Consider the following 13,370-nt stretch of genomic DNA (forward strand, 5'->3'; position numbering starts at 1 on the left):
AATACAAACATCGCGGTCGACCGCCCGACCGCCTCCGCAGAAACAACACACACACACACAAAACTCACACACACACAAAACGACACACACAAAAAAACATCTCTACGCAGCACGCACACTGAGGGCTGATGAGACAGCCCTTGCAGATGGCATAGGTGAGCCGGCGCTGAATTGACAGGGGAAGGGAATAGATTTCTGAAAAGCTGCCCAGGATCTTGGGGGCGAAGGGCCGAGGCTGTAGTGGCGGGCTGAGAGGGAAGCCTGCACGTCGGGCTGGATTAGAGGGGATTGGGCAGAGAAAAGCGCCTCTTTAAGTTGGAGCTTCCGCTTCCTCGCCTCTCCTTCTCTTCTCTTGCCAACTCTCTAGCTCCCTCCATCTCTCCGCACCCCTCTCCCGACTTGTTGGCATGTCTGTCTCTGTCCTGTGCCCCTTGCGCTGCCCATCTCTCTTTCTTTCTCTCTCTCTCTCTCTCTCCCTCCCTCACTCTCTTTCTCTCTCTCTCTCTCTCTATCGCTTCCAGGCTGTAGCTGATTGATGATGAGTGTGCTCTCTCTCAAGGACAGACGGCTTGTTAGAAAAGGCCCATTTCATTTGGGCCAGGGATGAGAAAGGGATTACAGCAAAAAGGAGAAGGAGGAGGGGGAGAGGGGAGAGGGGAAGGGGGGAAGGGGGGGGGGGTGTAAGGGCGAGGAGATGGAAGGGGTGAGAATAGAAAGCGAAAACGGGAGAATGAGAAAGCTCCACCTGTCTCGGGTCCTGTCAGCGGAGGGAGAGCCTATAAGGTCTCAGGTGAGCAACGCTGTCATGCTTTTTTTCCCCCCTTTTCCTCAAAAGACAGGGACGAGTTGGAGCCCTGGTGTATGGAGGTGGAGATGGTGGGGGGGGGGGGGGTAGAGTGTCCCAACTCGGGTACGGTGAACACACCCAGGGGGGACTGCGGCGGGGTCGGCCGAGGGGGCTGATCTCCGTAGTCGGAGGCGCTGATTGATGACACGCGAGAGCGCGGCATCCATCACTGCCCTGGGCCCCGGATCCCACGGGGAGCGCCTGCTGAAGGTTGCTGTTGTTTTTGTTGTGGTTGTTGTTTTTTTGTTGTGTTGTTGTTGCTCTCGTTCTCTGACAATAGAATCACAGGATCTTTTTCTTTTTTTTTTGTTGCACAGATGGGATCATAGAGAGCAAGAGAAAAGGAGAAAAAAGGAGAGAGAGAGAGGGGGAGGGAGGGAGGGAGGGAGAGAGAGAGAGGGAGAGAGAGGGTGGGTGCTGAAAAAAAAAAGCTTTTCTGCTTTCATGGATCGATACCGTAATGAGGATAAGCACTTTGGGGAGTAAGAAAAGGGGAGAGAGAACACAAGAGAAAGTGGGAGTTTGGAGCGAAGGGTGGTGGTGTGCGGGGGGGGGGGGGGTGGTGTGAGAGGGAGAGAGAGTGAAGGTTGATAAGCTGATGAAAAGAGATAATTGGCTTAAGGCATGAAGGAGTTTGCATTTAGACTGCATTGGATTTGCATCCACCTTTAAGAACACACCTCGTCGGTCATGCCCACACACACACACACACACACACACACACACACGCACGCACACACACACACACACACACGTACAGACATATAGGGAACATACCTGCTATGTCAGAGACAAGGTCATATCACATGTGCAAAAAACTCCAAAAGTAACTCTCTTCTCCTTCACATGCTGACAAGGAATCACAAATATTCCAGTCTGAAGTGTGTTTTAATGAACTGACCTTCTAATGTCTTTCCAGTCCTCCACTTGAGAAACTCTAAATAGGTCATTTCCCAGACAAGCACAACAAATGTGTGTACCATATCACGAAAAAAAAACCTTTTCTTAATTCATTACAAAATGTGCAACAACTTTGAGAGAAAATAGGGCTAAACATTTACATTTCTTACAGATCCACTCTCATTTGGCCAAAACTCCAGAGTTTAGCCTTTTGCTGTTGCAAGACAGCCACAACAGATTTGTTAGCTGCAGGCCATAGCTTCAGTCATACACAGCATTTCTAATAGTCTCAAAAGAAAGACCCTGCTGTGCCTTATGAGTGCGGATCAAGGCACCTGTCCTCAGCTACACTCTCACCTGACTCTCTTCCCATCTAAGGGTGTGTGTGTGTGTCAGTGTGTGTGTATGTGTGTGTGTTTGTGTGTTCGGGTGGCTCCCCGCTGGGGCCGAGAGGCAGAGAGGCGGAGAGGCCCTTTAGATGAGAGCGATGAGAAAACTGCACTCTCACTTCACACACGCCACGGTTCTAAACACTCTGATAATGAGTGTGAGAACATCTTCACACTCCGGGGTCAACACAAGTTTGTTGAATGCCTTTAATCCTCATCACACACACACACACATAGAATGCACGAACACACACAGACACACACATACAGTATTGATGCACAGACATACACACAAACAAAGACACTGCACATACACACACAGACAGACCATACACACACACATGCACACACAAACACACACCAAACCAGATAAAGATATCAAAGACAAAGACAGATATCTAATTGAAGGCAACATGCCTTGCTTGCTATCCCTAATAAACAACCTAGGAAGAGTCTGGTGTGGAGCTGTTTGAAGATGAAGGACCACCCCCATCACCATCACCATCACAACCACCACCACCCTTAAAATCCCATCTCAGACTAATAAAACATTCATGACAATCCTCGCCCCCACCAACAATCACACACACACACACACACACACAGAACACACAAAAAGCCAGAGGCCCATCCAAAGCCCCAGCACTGTGTATGAACAACAGAACCTTGACTTCATGAATGTGAAAAATGCATGACGACTGCCATGCACAGGGACCGGAATATTCACACACTTATAAATAATAATCATATCGTGTGCACCCCTGCCAAAAGCGGCACTTGCAGGGGCTTGCAGGAACGTTCAGAGGTAATAAAGAAAGTCTCGACGGGATCTGGCGCGCGTTACACTTCACTGGGAACAAAATAATGAAGTATCAGCTACAGAATCCCGAACAGCTCCTCCAGGTCTCCAAGGTTTGGAAAAAGCAGAAGGACAAGAAAAAGTTGGTCTTGGTTTATGTATCTATTTTTTTATATATATATATATCTTCCGCAAGCGCCAAAGAGCCAGATCTAAATAAATTATGTCATGTGTTTTTTTTTAATGACTCACGCCTCACAACTTCCCCACTCATTTCCTATTTTTCTGCTCATCCAATCTCCTCCACAAGAGAGGCAGTTAACTGGTGTCTTCGGTTCATATTTCAGGAGCTGCTTCATGCCTTTGCGCTCCATTATTTTTCAATTGACCGCTTTAATAATGAAAGAGCAAGATTTTTCTTTTGTCGGTAATCTGTCTCCTTAGCGAACGCTCCACTTTAGCCGTCAAATGCTCACGCCATATAACAATATCTGCCCAACTGTCATCAATATTAGATGAGGCAAGAATGTTGTAATATATGCAGCACTGCAGGCATTTCTAACATCAAGTTGACAGCTAAAATGAAATTTAAAAAAAAAAAAAAAAACATTTTAAAAGCGGGGAATATTAATGGGCATAATCGTGATCATTGCGAGCCTTGTACATTTTGTTCAGCCGAGCTAATGGGTTGTGAGGGGGTGTGAGATGGACTCCACAACATGTTTTGGAGGGCAAACAAGAGGGTCAACTGGTTCACAGCACACATCAACTGGAATCAGAGGGAAGGACCAGATAAATGGCCAGAGCCGAGTGTGCTTCTACACACACATATTACTCACACCCGGACACCAACGCGTGCACACACACACAGAGACACATACACGCAAGCACACAAAGGGACAGAGGGACTGCATGTCCCCCTCAGAAACACACACACACAGAGGCAACGAGATATTGCTCTCCTTTATAAACACACACACATACATAGTACATACGCACAGACAAACAAAGAGAGAGAGAGAGAGAGAGAGAGAGAGAGAGTGTGTGAGAGAGAGAGAGAGAATGGGGTTGAGAGAGGGAGAGAAACAGCATTTCCTCCTTCATAAACACAAACACGCGCAAACACATACACACACACACACACACACACACACACACCTGATACCCTGCCTATTCAGTGTCACATTGCAGCCGTTCTCATTAAAAAGGCATTATGTCCCCGGGTCCCCAAAGCGCTCCTTCTCCCGCGCCACAGGGAGCTGTTTAAGGTGGCGTCAGAAATAGAGAGCATCCCAACATCAGCAGGGGCGGCCGCGGAAGGGGTCGCAGGGGGCGCGCACAGATAACTAGCCTTGCCATCTCCCCTAAAACACACACACACACACACACACACACACACACACACACACACACACACACACACACACACACACACACACACACACACACACACAGCGCTAGTACCCCCATGTGAGCACAAGTCAACACTTAATTGATATGAGGCAATTAAAGGATCTTGTGGTAACCTTGGGGCTCCTGAGAGGATGGGGTGAGGGGACCATGGCGGTTTGGCGGGGTCAGGAGGAGAGGTAAAGGGCACGGGGAAAGAGAGGAGTAAGCCATTTAGTGCACATCATTAGCAAATAAGTGTGGGGGAAGGACAGAGAAGAGAGAAGAGAGGACCAGACTCCTGTTATGTGGGGGGCTGTTGGACAAGAGACTCTGCAGGGGGAACTGGTGAGAGGAGGGAAGGAGAGAGGGAGGGAGGGAGGGAGGGAGAGAGGGAGAGAGGGGAGAAAAAAGAAAAATGCAAACAAGGAGGTGGGAGAGGGAGGTGATGGAAGACGAGACAAGCCGCCTGACAGCGTAACAGATATACAAAGAGAGCGATGGGTAGAGATGGGGGGATAGAGGGAGAGGGAGGGAAAAAGAGACGGAGATGGAGATAGCACCTGTCTGCTCCATGGCGAAAGACGGAGGAGGGATGAACAGACACATGGACGTAGCGCTCGCCTCTTCCTCATTCATTAAGACTACAGCTCCCACGCTCACGTCCCACCTGGCAAGAGACAGCAAGAGAGAGAGAGCGAGAGAGAGAGAGAGAGAAAGAGTGAGAGGGGAAGAGGAGCGAGAGAGTGAGGAAAGAGGGAGGGAGCGAGAGAGAAAGAAAAAAGTGATGTGAAAGCCTGTCACATTACCTGCATCCATCCATCAGCACTTGACAGGATAGAGACACCCGAGCTGTTTAGAGCAGGAGGAATCTGCGCTCAGAGAGGAGAGGTCAGGGTGCAGAGAGACAAAAAGAGAGGGAAGAAGTGAGAGAGAAAGTGGGAGAGAGAGAGAGAGAGAGAGAGAGAGAGAGAGAGAGAATGAGAGATGATGAGAAAGACTTACAGGAAGAAGATAAAAAACAGAGAAAAAGAGACAAGTTGAATAAAAAGATTTCTCGAGACAGGATTGCGGGTGAGTTTCAAAAACTGACGAATGGAAGACACAGAGAGAGAGAGAGAGAGAGAGAGAGAGAGAGAGAGAGAGAGAGAGAGAGAGACATGAGAAAAATGGCTCTGGTTATAAGGAGGCCCAGTGAGACTACCTGACTGCTTCCTCAGCATGTGGAGACCAGTGAGAATTACAGTCGAATGAATCCATTCTGGAATACACTGGGCTCAGTGGGCTGGTGTGTGGCCAAGATCTCATGGGTGGTGTGTGTGTGTGTGTGTGTGTGTGTGTGTGTGTGTGTGTGTGTGTGTGTGTGTGCGCAAGGTAAATCAAGAAACCAAGTAAAACGCATGCGATCAGCAAATACTGCTCACTTGCCTGTGACTGCAGCCTGTTCAGTGGGGTATGGTGGTGCACCTGGATAGGGGGACTCGGGGCTTTGAACAGCTGGCTGAAGGTGCTGAATTAGGCGGACAGAAACCGGACCACCAATAGCACCTTTTGCTGACACGTTTGGATTCCCTCCTCCGAGTCATGAAGTGGCCCAATTCCTTCATCGCTTCCTTCTGCCTCCTGCCTTGAATGCACCAGGAGGTACGGAGGACTAAAGAACGCACTGCTTTCAAGATGCAAAAAAAAAGATGGGAAAAAAAGGATCAGAGGGACTGACTGTGAAGCACTGACAGATATGCTGTATGATAGGCGGAGACAGATGCTCATCGTAGCGAATCTAATCCTGCATATATTTATTGTGTGTGACAAGAAATATTGGTACATCTACTGCCTCATTTTGCAAGCTGCTTTTTAACATTATTTTCCCAAAATGTTAGTGTTTCCAATGTCTGTGTGTGATCAAGCCAGACATTCTCTGAATATCAAATACAGAACGGGGGGGAAGAGAACACATGTTAATTTGATGCTTTTAAGATTGTGAGTGGTTATGGCACTTAATGTGGGTGCTCATAACACATTTCAGATTGAACTACAATATTGCAGACTCCACTTAGGATCACATTTCAGCAGTCATGAATGCACTTTAGAAATGTAGAATGGTGCTCTCACACTAATATTATTCCAGTATTCTATGTAAATTCACCTTTGGTGGGTAGGCCTACGTAAGCGTCAATCTCTCAAACAAATTATTTTACATAATAATTGCACAGCCTACCCACATTTCTTCATTTATGTAAGTATGCTTAAGGCCACCAAATTGACTGGCTAGACCACACCAAATGACAGAGTTCATTTCTGCCTTGTAATGGGGGCATTTGAACCATTTTACATGTGACCAAGGACCATTTGGATGAAGAACACGCATTCCAGTAACTCGTTTAAGGAGCGGGGCAGATGGAGCGAAATTAGTAGTCGACCTTTAAAGTGAAAGGACAAATGCAAGTAAGCAATTCAAACACGAGTACGTAGACGAAAAGAAAGGGCATTCTGATATCCCTGTGCTGTGCAATAGGGATTGGCCTACATATTAATATACTTAAAAGAGCAATAGCCTAGATTGCTTTGTAATTACGCAATTTTAAAATGTTTCCACCACTGACAGAGATTTATCAGTCTAATCAAGGTGTACAAAAGAACAGGGTGTAGGAAGCATTAATGTAATGTTTTTATTCATTATGATGAAAGCAGTCCCGTTTCACACTCTAAATTGCAGATGGCTATGACCTTCATCACAATATGTCGTCGGACTTAATTTGCGTGCGCCTTGTAGAGAGCGCGAAGAGGACTGCTGCGCGAGACGCCCCATCCATCACACCTCCGAGCACGGACCGCGAACTTGTGGCTGTCACTAGAGCTGGTTGAGTCCTGACTCACTCGGATCTTTCACCCGTGTCTTTAAATTAACCCATGAGTCGCGAATCTCTAGCATCATTAACCCGGATCAGTTGAGTCCTACTACAATCTAATTTAAAATGATAAACAGCGCCACACACAGACATCTTAAGCTAGTCCTAGACATCTTAGCTGCCAAAAGTTGTAGGCCTACAGTATAACTTACAATTTTGTAGGCATCCACTCCACACTCTAACGAGTACACATTCTTTTAGGTCTATGGTGCACACAGGCAGTCCGAGATAAGAACTTCCCGCAGAGCCTGTCAGTTGAATTGAGCCGCGCGAATAAGCCGGCTACATTGTCATGAGTGGATCTGTAGCGCGAGTGTGTCTCGAGTGTGTCTCTCGTGTCAGGGTGAAATGCAAATCCACAACAAACGCCATTCTTTCACTTCTGAAATAAAATACTGTTCTGAATCAGACATATTGTAGGTTTGGTGTAGCCAGTAACATTGCAGATTCAAAAATACCAGATCTGAATAGTGAGTCCGCACTTTCTACTATGTTAGTGGTTAGAGACAATGGGGCTAGGACTGCGTTTTCTTGGCGATTTAGCAATACTGACTCATGACTCAAGTGACTTGCATGACCCGGATCAGTTGAGTGAGTGACTCAGAATAACCCGAGTCCTTAAAAAGAATCGAATTTACCAGGCCTAGCTGTCACACGCCCATAGATGCTTATTGCCCCTAATTTATTTATCTTTCTGAGGAGAATGCCATCTGAGCAGAATCCAAACAAGGTCACCTCGCAACACCCCCATTTGCCAAAACCACACCGTACGTTATTTGTCAGAAAACCCAACTCCAAGCATCACTCAGCGCGAGATTAAACATCAATAACGGAATGTGCGGGTAACATTCAAATAATGTCTTTCCTTAAAATGTAGGCCTACCGGTACCACACAGCTAGTCCATGACATGAGGGAAACCTAGAACTGTCCATAAATCAGTCCTTAGCAGACATGTCAACGTCTGGTCTGCAACACCACCGTGTAGGCCTAGGCGGCCTAATGGTAGGCCTATATAAATAACTCACCAGCCTCACCTCACATGATTGGTCTATCTGGAATTTAATTGAGTTGGTGTCTCTTAAAGCACCCATCAAGTGCAGTATTCTAATTACAGGCCTCAGATCAGATATGGCAAGGGGCTCTGCAAAAACACCACTTCGATGTTGTACGTTTTCCCACACAATTAATATTTTGTGTAATTGTGGTTTAAATGCCTTATCATATTGATTTGTGCTAGGGAGAGCATTTTAGTTGCAAATGTGGCCATAAATAGTTTCCAACAAAACGTTGGCTATTTTATACTTATTCTATCTTCAGCAGGGATAGGCTTCTGGCTACTTTATAAATTCAGATCTGAATTTTGGAGAGAGCATAAAAAAATTGGCACAATCAAAAATGAGATCTCACCTGTCACCTGCTGTCCAATAAAAGGTGGCTCAGGCCTTTATTGCATCTACAGGTCCTCTCATTCATCTCTCGGATATTATTCTCTGGTATATTAGTCTCAGGTCTGTCATCAGAAGCTTCGGGGCACTGAACAATCTACCAAAGTTCTATTTCTGAATCACATTTCAAAACACTTCTGAACTTTTGAAGTTGTATTTCAATTGACTATGCTTATAGTGACTTTAAAAAGTACTCACCCCCTTAGATATTTCCCTTTTTGTTGCTTTAATAAGTTGAATCTTTGTCAATTTAATTTGGCCTATATGGCTATTACAGTAATTTACAAATCTCCCATCTTTAATGTCAAAGTGAAAGCAACTTTCTACAAAGTAATGTTAAATAATTACAAATATAGTGCAAAATAAGTGATTGCATAAATACCCCCCCCACAAGCATAAAGTGAAAAATTACGCAGAAATGGTTTAAAAACAACAAGGTGAATGATCTGGAGAGGCCGAGTCAAAGCCAAGACCTCAAAGTCCTTATAGAACATCTGTGGCTGGACTTGAAAAGGGCTGCTCATACCCGATCCCCTTCAAACCTGACAGAGCTTGAGCAGCTTTGCAAAGACAAATGGAAAAGTTGTGCAAGCCTAACTGAGACCTATCCATGAGGCTCCATGCTTTAATTGCAGCCAAAGGTGCATCTACTACTTGAATACTGACTTGAAGGGGGTGAACATTTATGCAATCGCTGATGTTTTTTGCATAATATATTGTTAATTAATTAACAGTCGAAATCTTGAAATCTTCTTTCACTTTGACATTAAAGACAGAGTTTGCTTTTTATAAATTGATCAAGATTCCACTTGTAAAAGTGGAAATATGCAAGGGGTGGGGGGTGAATACTTTATTTAAGCACTGTGTATGCTTACAGCTAATAATCCTTCCAACTTTTGCTGAACTTGATAAGAATATTTCATTAGTCATCTGTATTTGAATAGATTGAAATTTAACATATTTGATATACAGTACGTGATACTCATGAAAGAACAATATTTCCCCCCTTTTAATTTGTTGTCTTAATTACCGTGGAAAACATCTTAAAAGCACAGCTCTTCCTTTTAATTGCTTTAATTTTTACTTTGTAGATTTTGTGTTTAAGTGCTCTGTGGTATTTATGTGGACATATTTGATGACACTGGTGATCAGGTTTTGCTTAGAAGAAGAAAAACGGGACTATTTACAAAACAACAGCGAAGCACACTGAGATTCCACCACTCCAGACATGTTTGCTTTTTCTTACACACTCTATATATATAAAAAAGGAAAATTTGTATATCAAATTGACAGTTTGTATTTGGATACTTGCATGCTGTGATAACCTTGTCCTCAATGTCAGGTAGGGACATGGGCACGATGCCTGTCAGATGCTGAGAGATAAGAGTACACAAATCCTTTTCATTGCCTCAGCTCTCCAGATGACAGACACAGCTGTGCAATACAACCTCATCAGAGCCGCTGTCCAAAGGTCAGATGAGGGCAATAGAAGTAAGAAGCTATTCCTTTGTTTGCAGTCCTCACCAACACACTGGAATTGCAAGAATCTCCAGAAGGAGGCAGCAAGCATACATTTATGACTAATGTATATATGCAAAAGGCAGATTTAAACAACGATAGCTAACAGTCCTTATACGGAGAAAGTTTGCAGCCTAATGTGGACATCTGCCACGAAATTGCATTGTAATGATGTAGCTCAGATAAGCTCAAAGTATAAAGCGTGCACTCTATGTCATCTCCAGGGTAATATGTTACCATGTAAACCTTGATTTCCTGACAAAGTCTATTTTCAAATGTCACTACTACTGAAATAAATTCAGAGCAAAAGTGATCAAAGGTGTTTGTTCGGTACGGCCATATCAACCTACAGTTATTCTCTTCCTCCAGGAATGGCCATGTTGCAGCATTCAGCTAAATGCAACGTGCAAAGGAGCAGCAGCTCCTGTTGACGGGCCATTTCCACGGTGGTGGCACATGCAGGCTCTGAGGTGATCTGCATTAGCAGCCACTGTGGTGCTGATGGGAACATTCTGATGGCCAAGCTCCAGAGAGCCGACCCCTTTCCAGCTCCCCGATTGGCTGGGTGTGTTTGGTAAAGGGGTTAAAGTAGCAAGCTGGCAGATGGTGAGAGAGATCCCACTCCCCTGGTTGGGGAGGGGGGCCTGAAGGCCAGTTCGCTCCTCTCAGGCTTTGGACCATGCTCTTTTGGACTCAAGCTGCTAAGCAGTCTGTGGCTCACATACCCTCCACCGACAAGGGGGGGAAGACCCACCTGGCCCATGTTCTCTACAAGGACCACAAATCTAGTCCTCTGTGTGTGTGTGTGTGTGTGTGTGTTGTATTGGCAATGGAGCAAGAGTGGGAGTCAATGGTTTGGGATAGATTGGGGGGGGGGGGGGGGGGGGAGGAGGGGGCTTGATGCTAATAAGAAAATGCGCTAGTATAATTAGCAGTAGGTGATTAGAGGCCTGATGCCCTCAAACCATCACATTAGGGCCAAATCACTGGACACAAGTCTGAGGGGATTTAAATTAGCGACAATCCAACACCAAACACCATACCTCTTTTCAGAGCACTGGCTTTACTAGTGCAGCAAGCAGAATAGCCTACTGTGCAGGTGCTCTCTCTTGCTCTGTGTTACTCTGCACAATGTCATATCAACTCTGATTCTGTCAAAAGGGCAGTGTATTATTATCTCCGAAGCTAGGGCAGAAGATCTAACAGAGGGGGAGAAAAGAACACTAGAAAAGAAAGGGCAAAAAAATCAGTCATGTTAGCAGGATAAATATAGGCTCTGTTGATGTAGACCACAGCGCGTTGGCCTTCAGAGAGCCGGGCATCTCAGCGGCCTGACCTGCCAGGTATCGGGTGGGCCTGTCCTCTTCACCAGCCTGACAGGTCACTGAAGCGTGAAGGTCGCGCAGGGTTTCTCACTCAAGGTCAGCTCTGTGGCTGAATATATCGCTCCCTCTCTCTCTCACACTCTCTATCTCCTGCTCCAGAGCACAAATGCTGCATCATGTCATGCAGGCACCTCTCAATATGCTGTCATAACACAGCCAGCCAGCGGACTAGTCTGATGTAACATTGTATTTCATAAGAGTGATATTTCTTACTTTACAAAAAAACAAAAAAAACAAAGAGCACAGAAAAACAAACTGAAAAAGTACTTCATCAATCCGCATGGAGACTCCTGTCACCCCACAGGCCCCAGGACCTGTCTGATGTAATACTGCTTTAGTTTATGGCAACAATATTTGTTTGTCCACAGACTCAATTTACTGATTAAAGTTAAGGCCGTCCTGGATCAGTCATAAAACTCTATGGGCCGAGTTCCCAGATGTGGATTAGGTCTCGTCGAGACTAAATTGAATGTTCCTCAGTGAAGCAAGTATTTTGTCCAGAAGCGCCAGTCATAATCTCTCTATGGAGACTGGGCCCATGTATAGTCGGGTGTTTGATGGACAGAGTAATGATACAGGAGGATCCAAAAATGGTCCGACATGGCACCATGGCCTCATTCTGCTCATAAATCATGCCCACTAAAAAAGGCATAAACATAAACAAACAGCAAAAGCAGTGCTCCATCTTCAGAGAGTCTTGCTATTACAGTGTTGACATCCTTAAAAGTTTGCCATTTGTCTTTGATGATAGACTTTTGTATGGTATTTGCCACTGTGCTTACATAATGGAGTTACCTTTTTAATAGTTTTCGTTTGAAAATTCAGCAACTCATTGGAATAGGTTCTTATGTTTAGATCGCGTCTTAAAGATGACAAACAGTAATAGACAAAAACCATCAGCATGACAAGAAAGGTGGCCAGCCCCAAAGTCTGATTTTTCATGGACAACAGAAAACTCGCCCTTCTAGTCTGCTCACCTAATGAATTGGTTTTACCCTGTTTGGTAGCAAATTACCCTTCCCCACCCTCCTAATTTTCCCATTCGCTGTGTCATTTATATGTAATTTAGGCTCGCATTGGGACATATTACTCTCGCAAATAGGGTGATATACTTTATCGAAGCGGCGCCTGATAAAAAGGGTGCCCACGAACCAGCATCAATTGCGATCCGAGAGAGACTCAGTCAATCTCTGACTCAGTAGAGGGCTGAGGAGAATAGCACCGCTAAAAGGGCATCTGGGCTCGGGCTAATTATCCCTCGGAGGTAAGTGTGTGCTGTTTCACCGCCATCGTATGGTCACTTTTTCCTCCACTTTCATTGGCTGTAATGAATGAGCAGAGTAAACCCACTTTAATTTCATTCCTGTTCCCCTAGCCTTGGTGGTGTTTGTCTTTCATATCCTTGGTGTATTAAAAGGGACACTCTGCCCACGAGCAGCTCTGGTGATATGGAGGGGAGCTCACGGCCAGGCTGTATTATCCCCTATAAGAGCTACGGATCTGCTCATTAAATCTGTAATGTCGTTCCTGGCATCAATGGCCGTCAATGGATTTTCCTCTATTAAATGTTTCAGGGACATATAATGTGTCCATTGAATCTAAATCAAAGAAACTCTGACTTTGTCTATTAATGATATCTGTGACTGAATATTCTAGTTATTCGAGTCAACCAGCCTCCATGGTTTTCATGATCAAGCTATTTTACCAAAGAAAAAAAGCACAATCACCCATGCTTACCCAAAACCATCATTAGCCCCAATTATTCGCTCCAATGTGTCAATATGGCAC

This window comes from Sardina pilchardus, chromosome 24 (assembly GCF_963854185.1).
Source record: "Sardina pilchardus chromosome 24, fSarPil1.1, whole genome shotgun sequence".
NCBI classification, from domain to species: Eukaryota; Metazoa; Chordata; class Actinopteri; order Clupeiformes; family Clupeidae; genus Sardina; species Sardina pilchardus.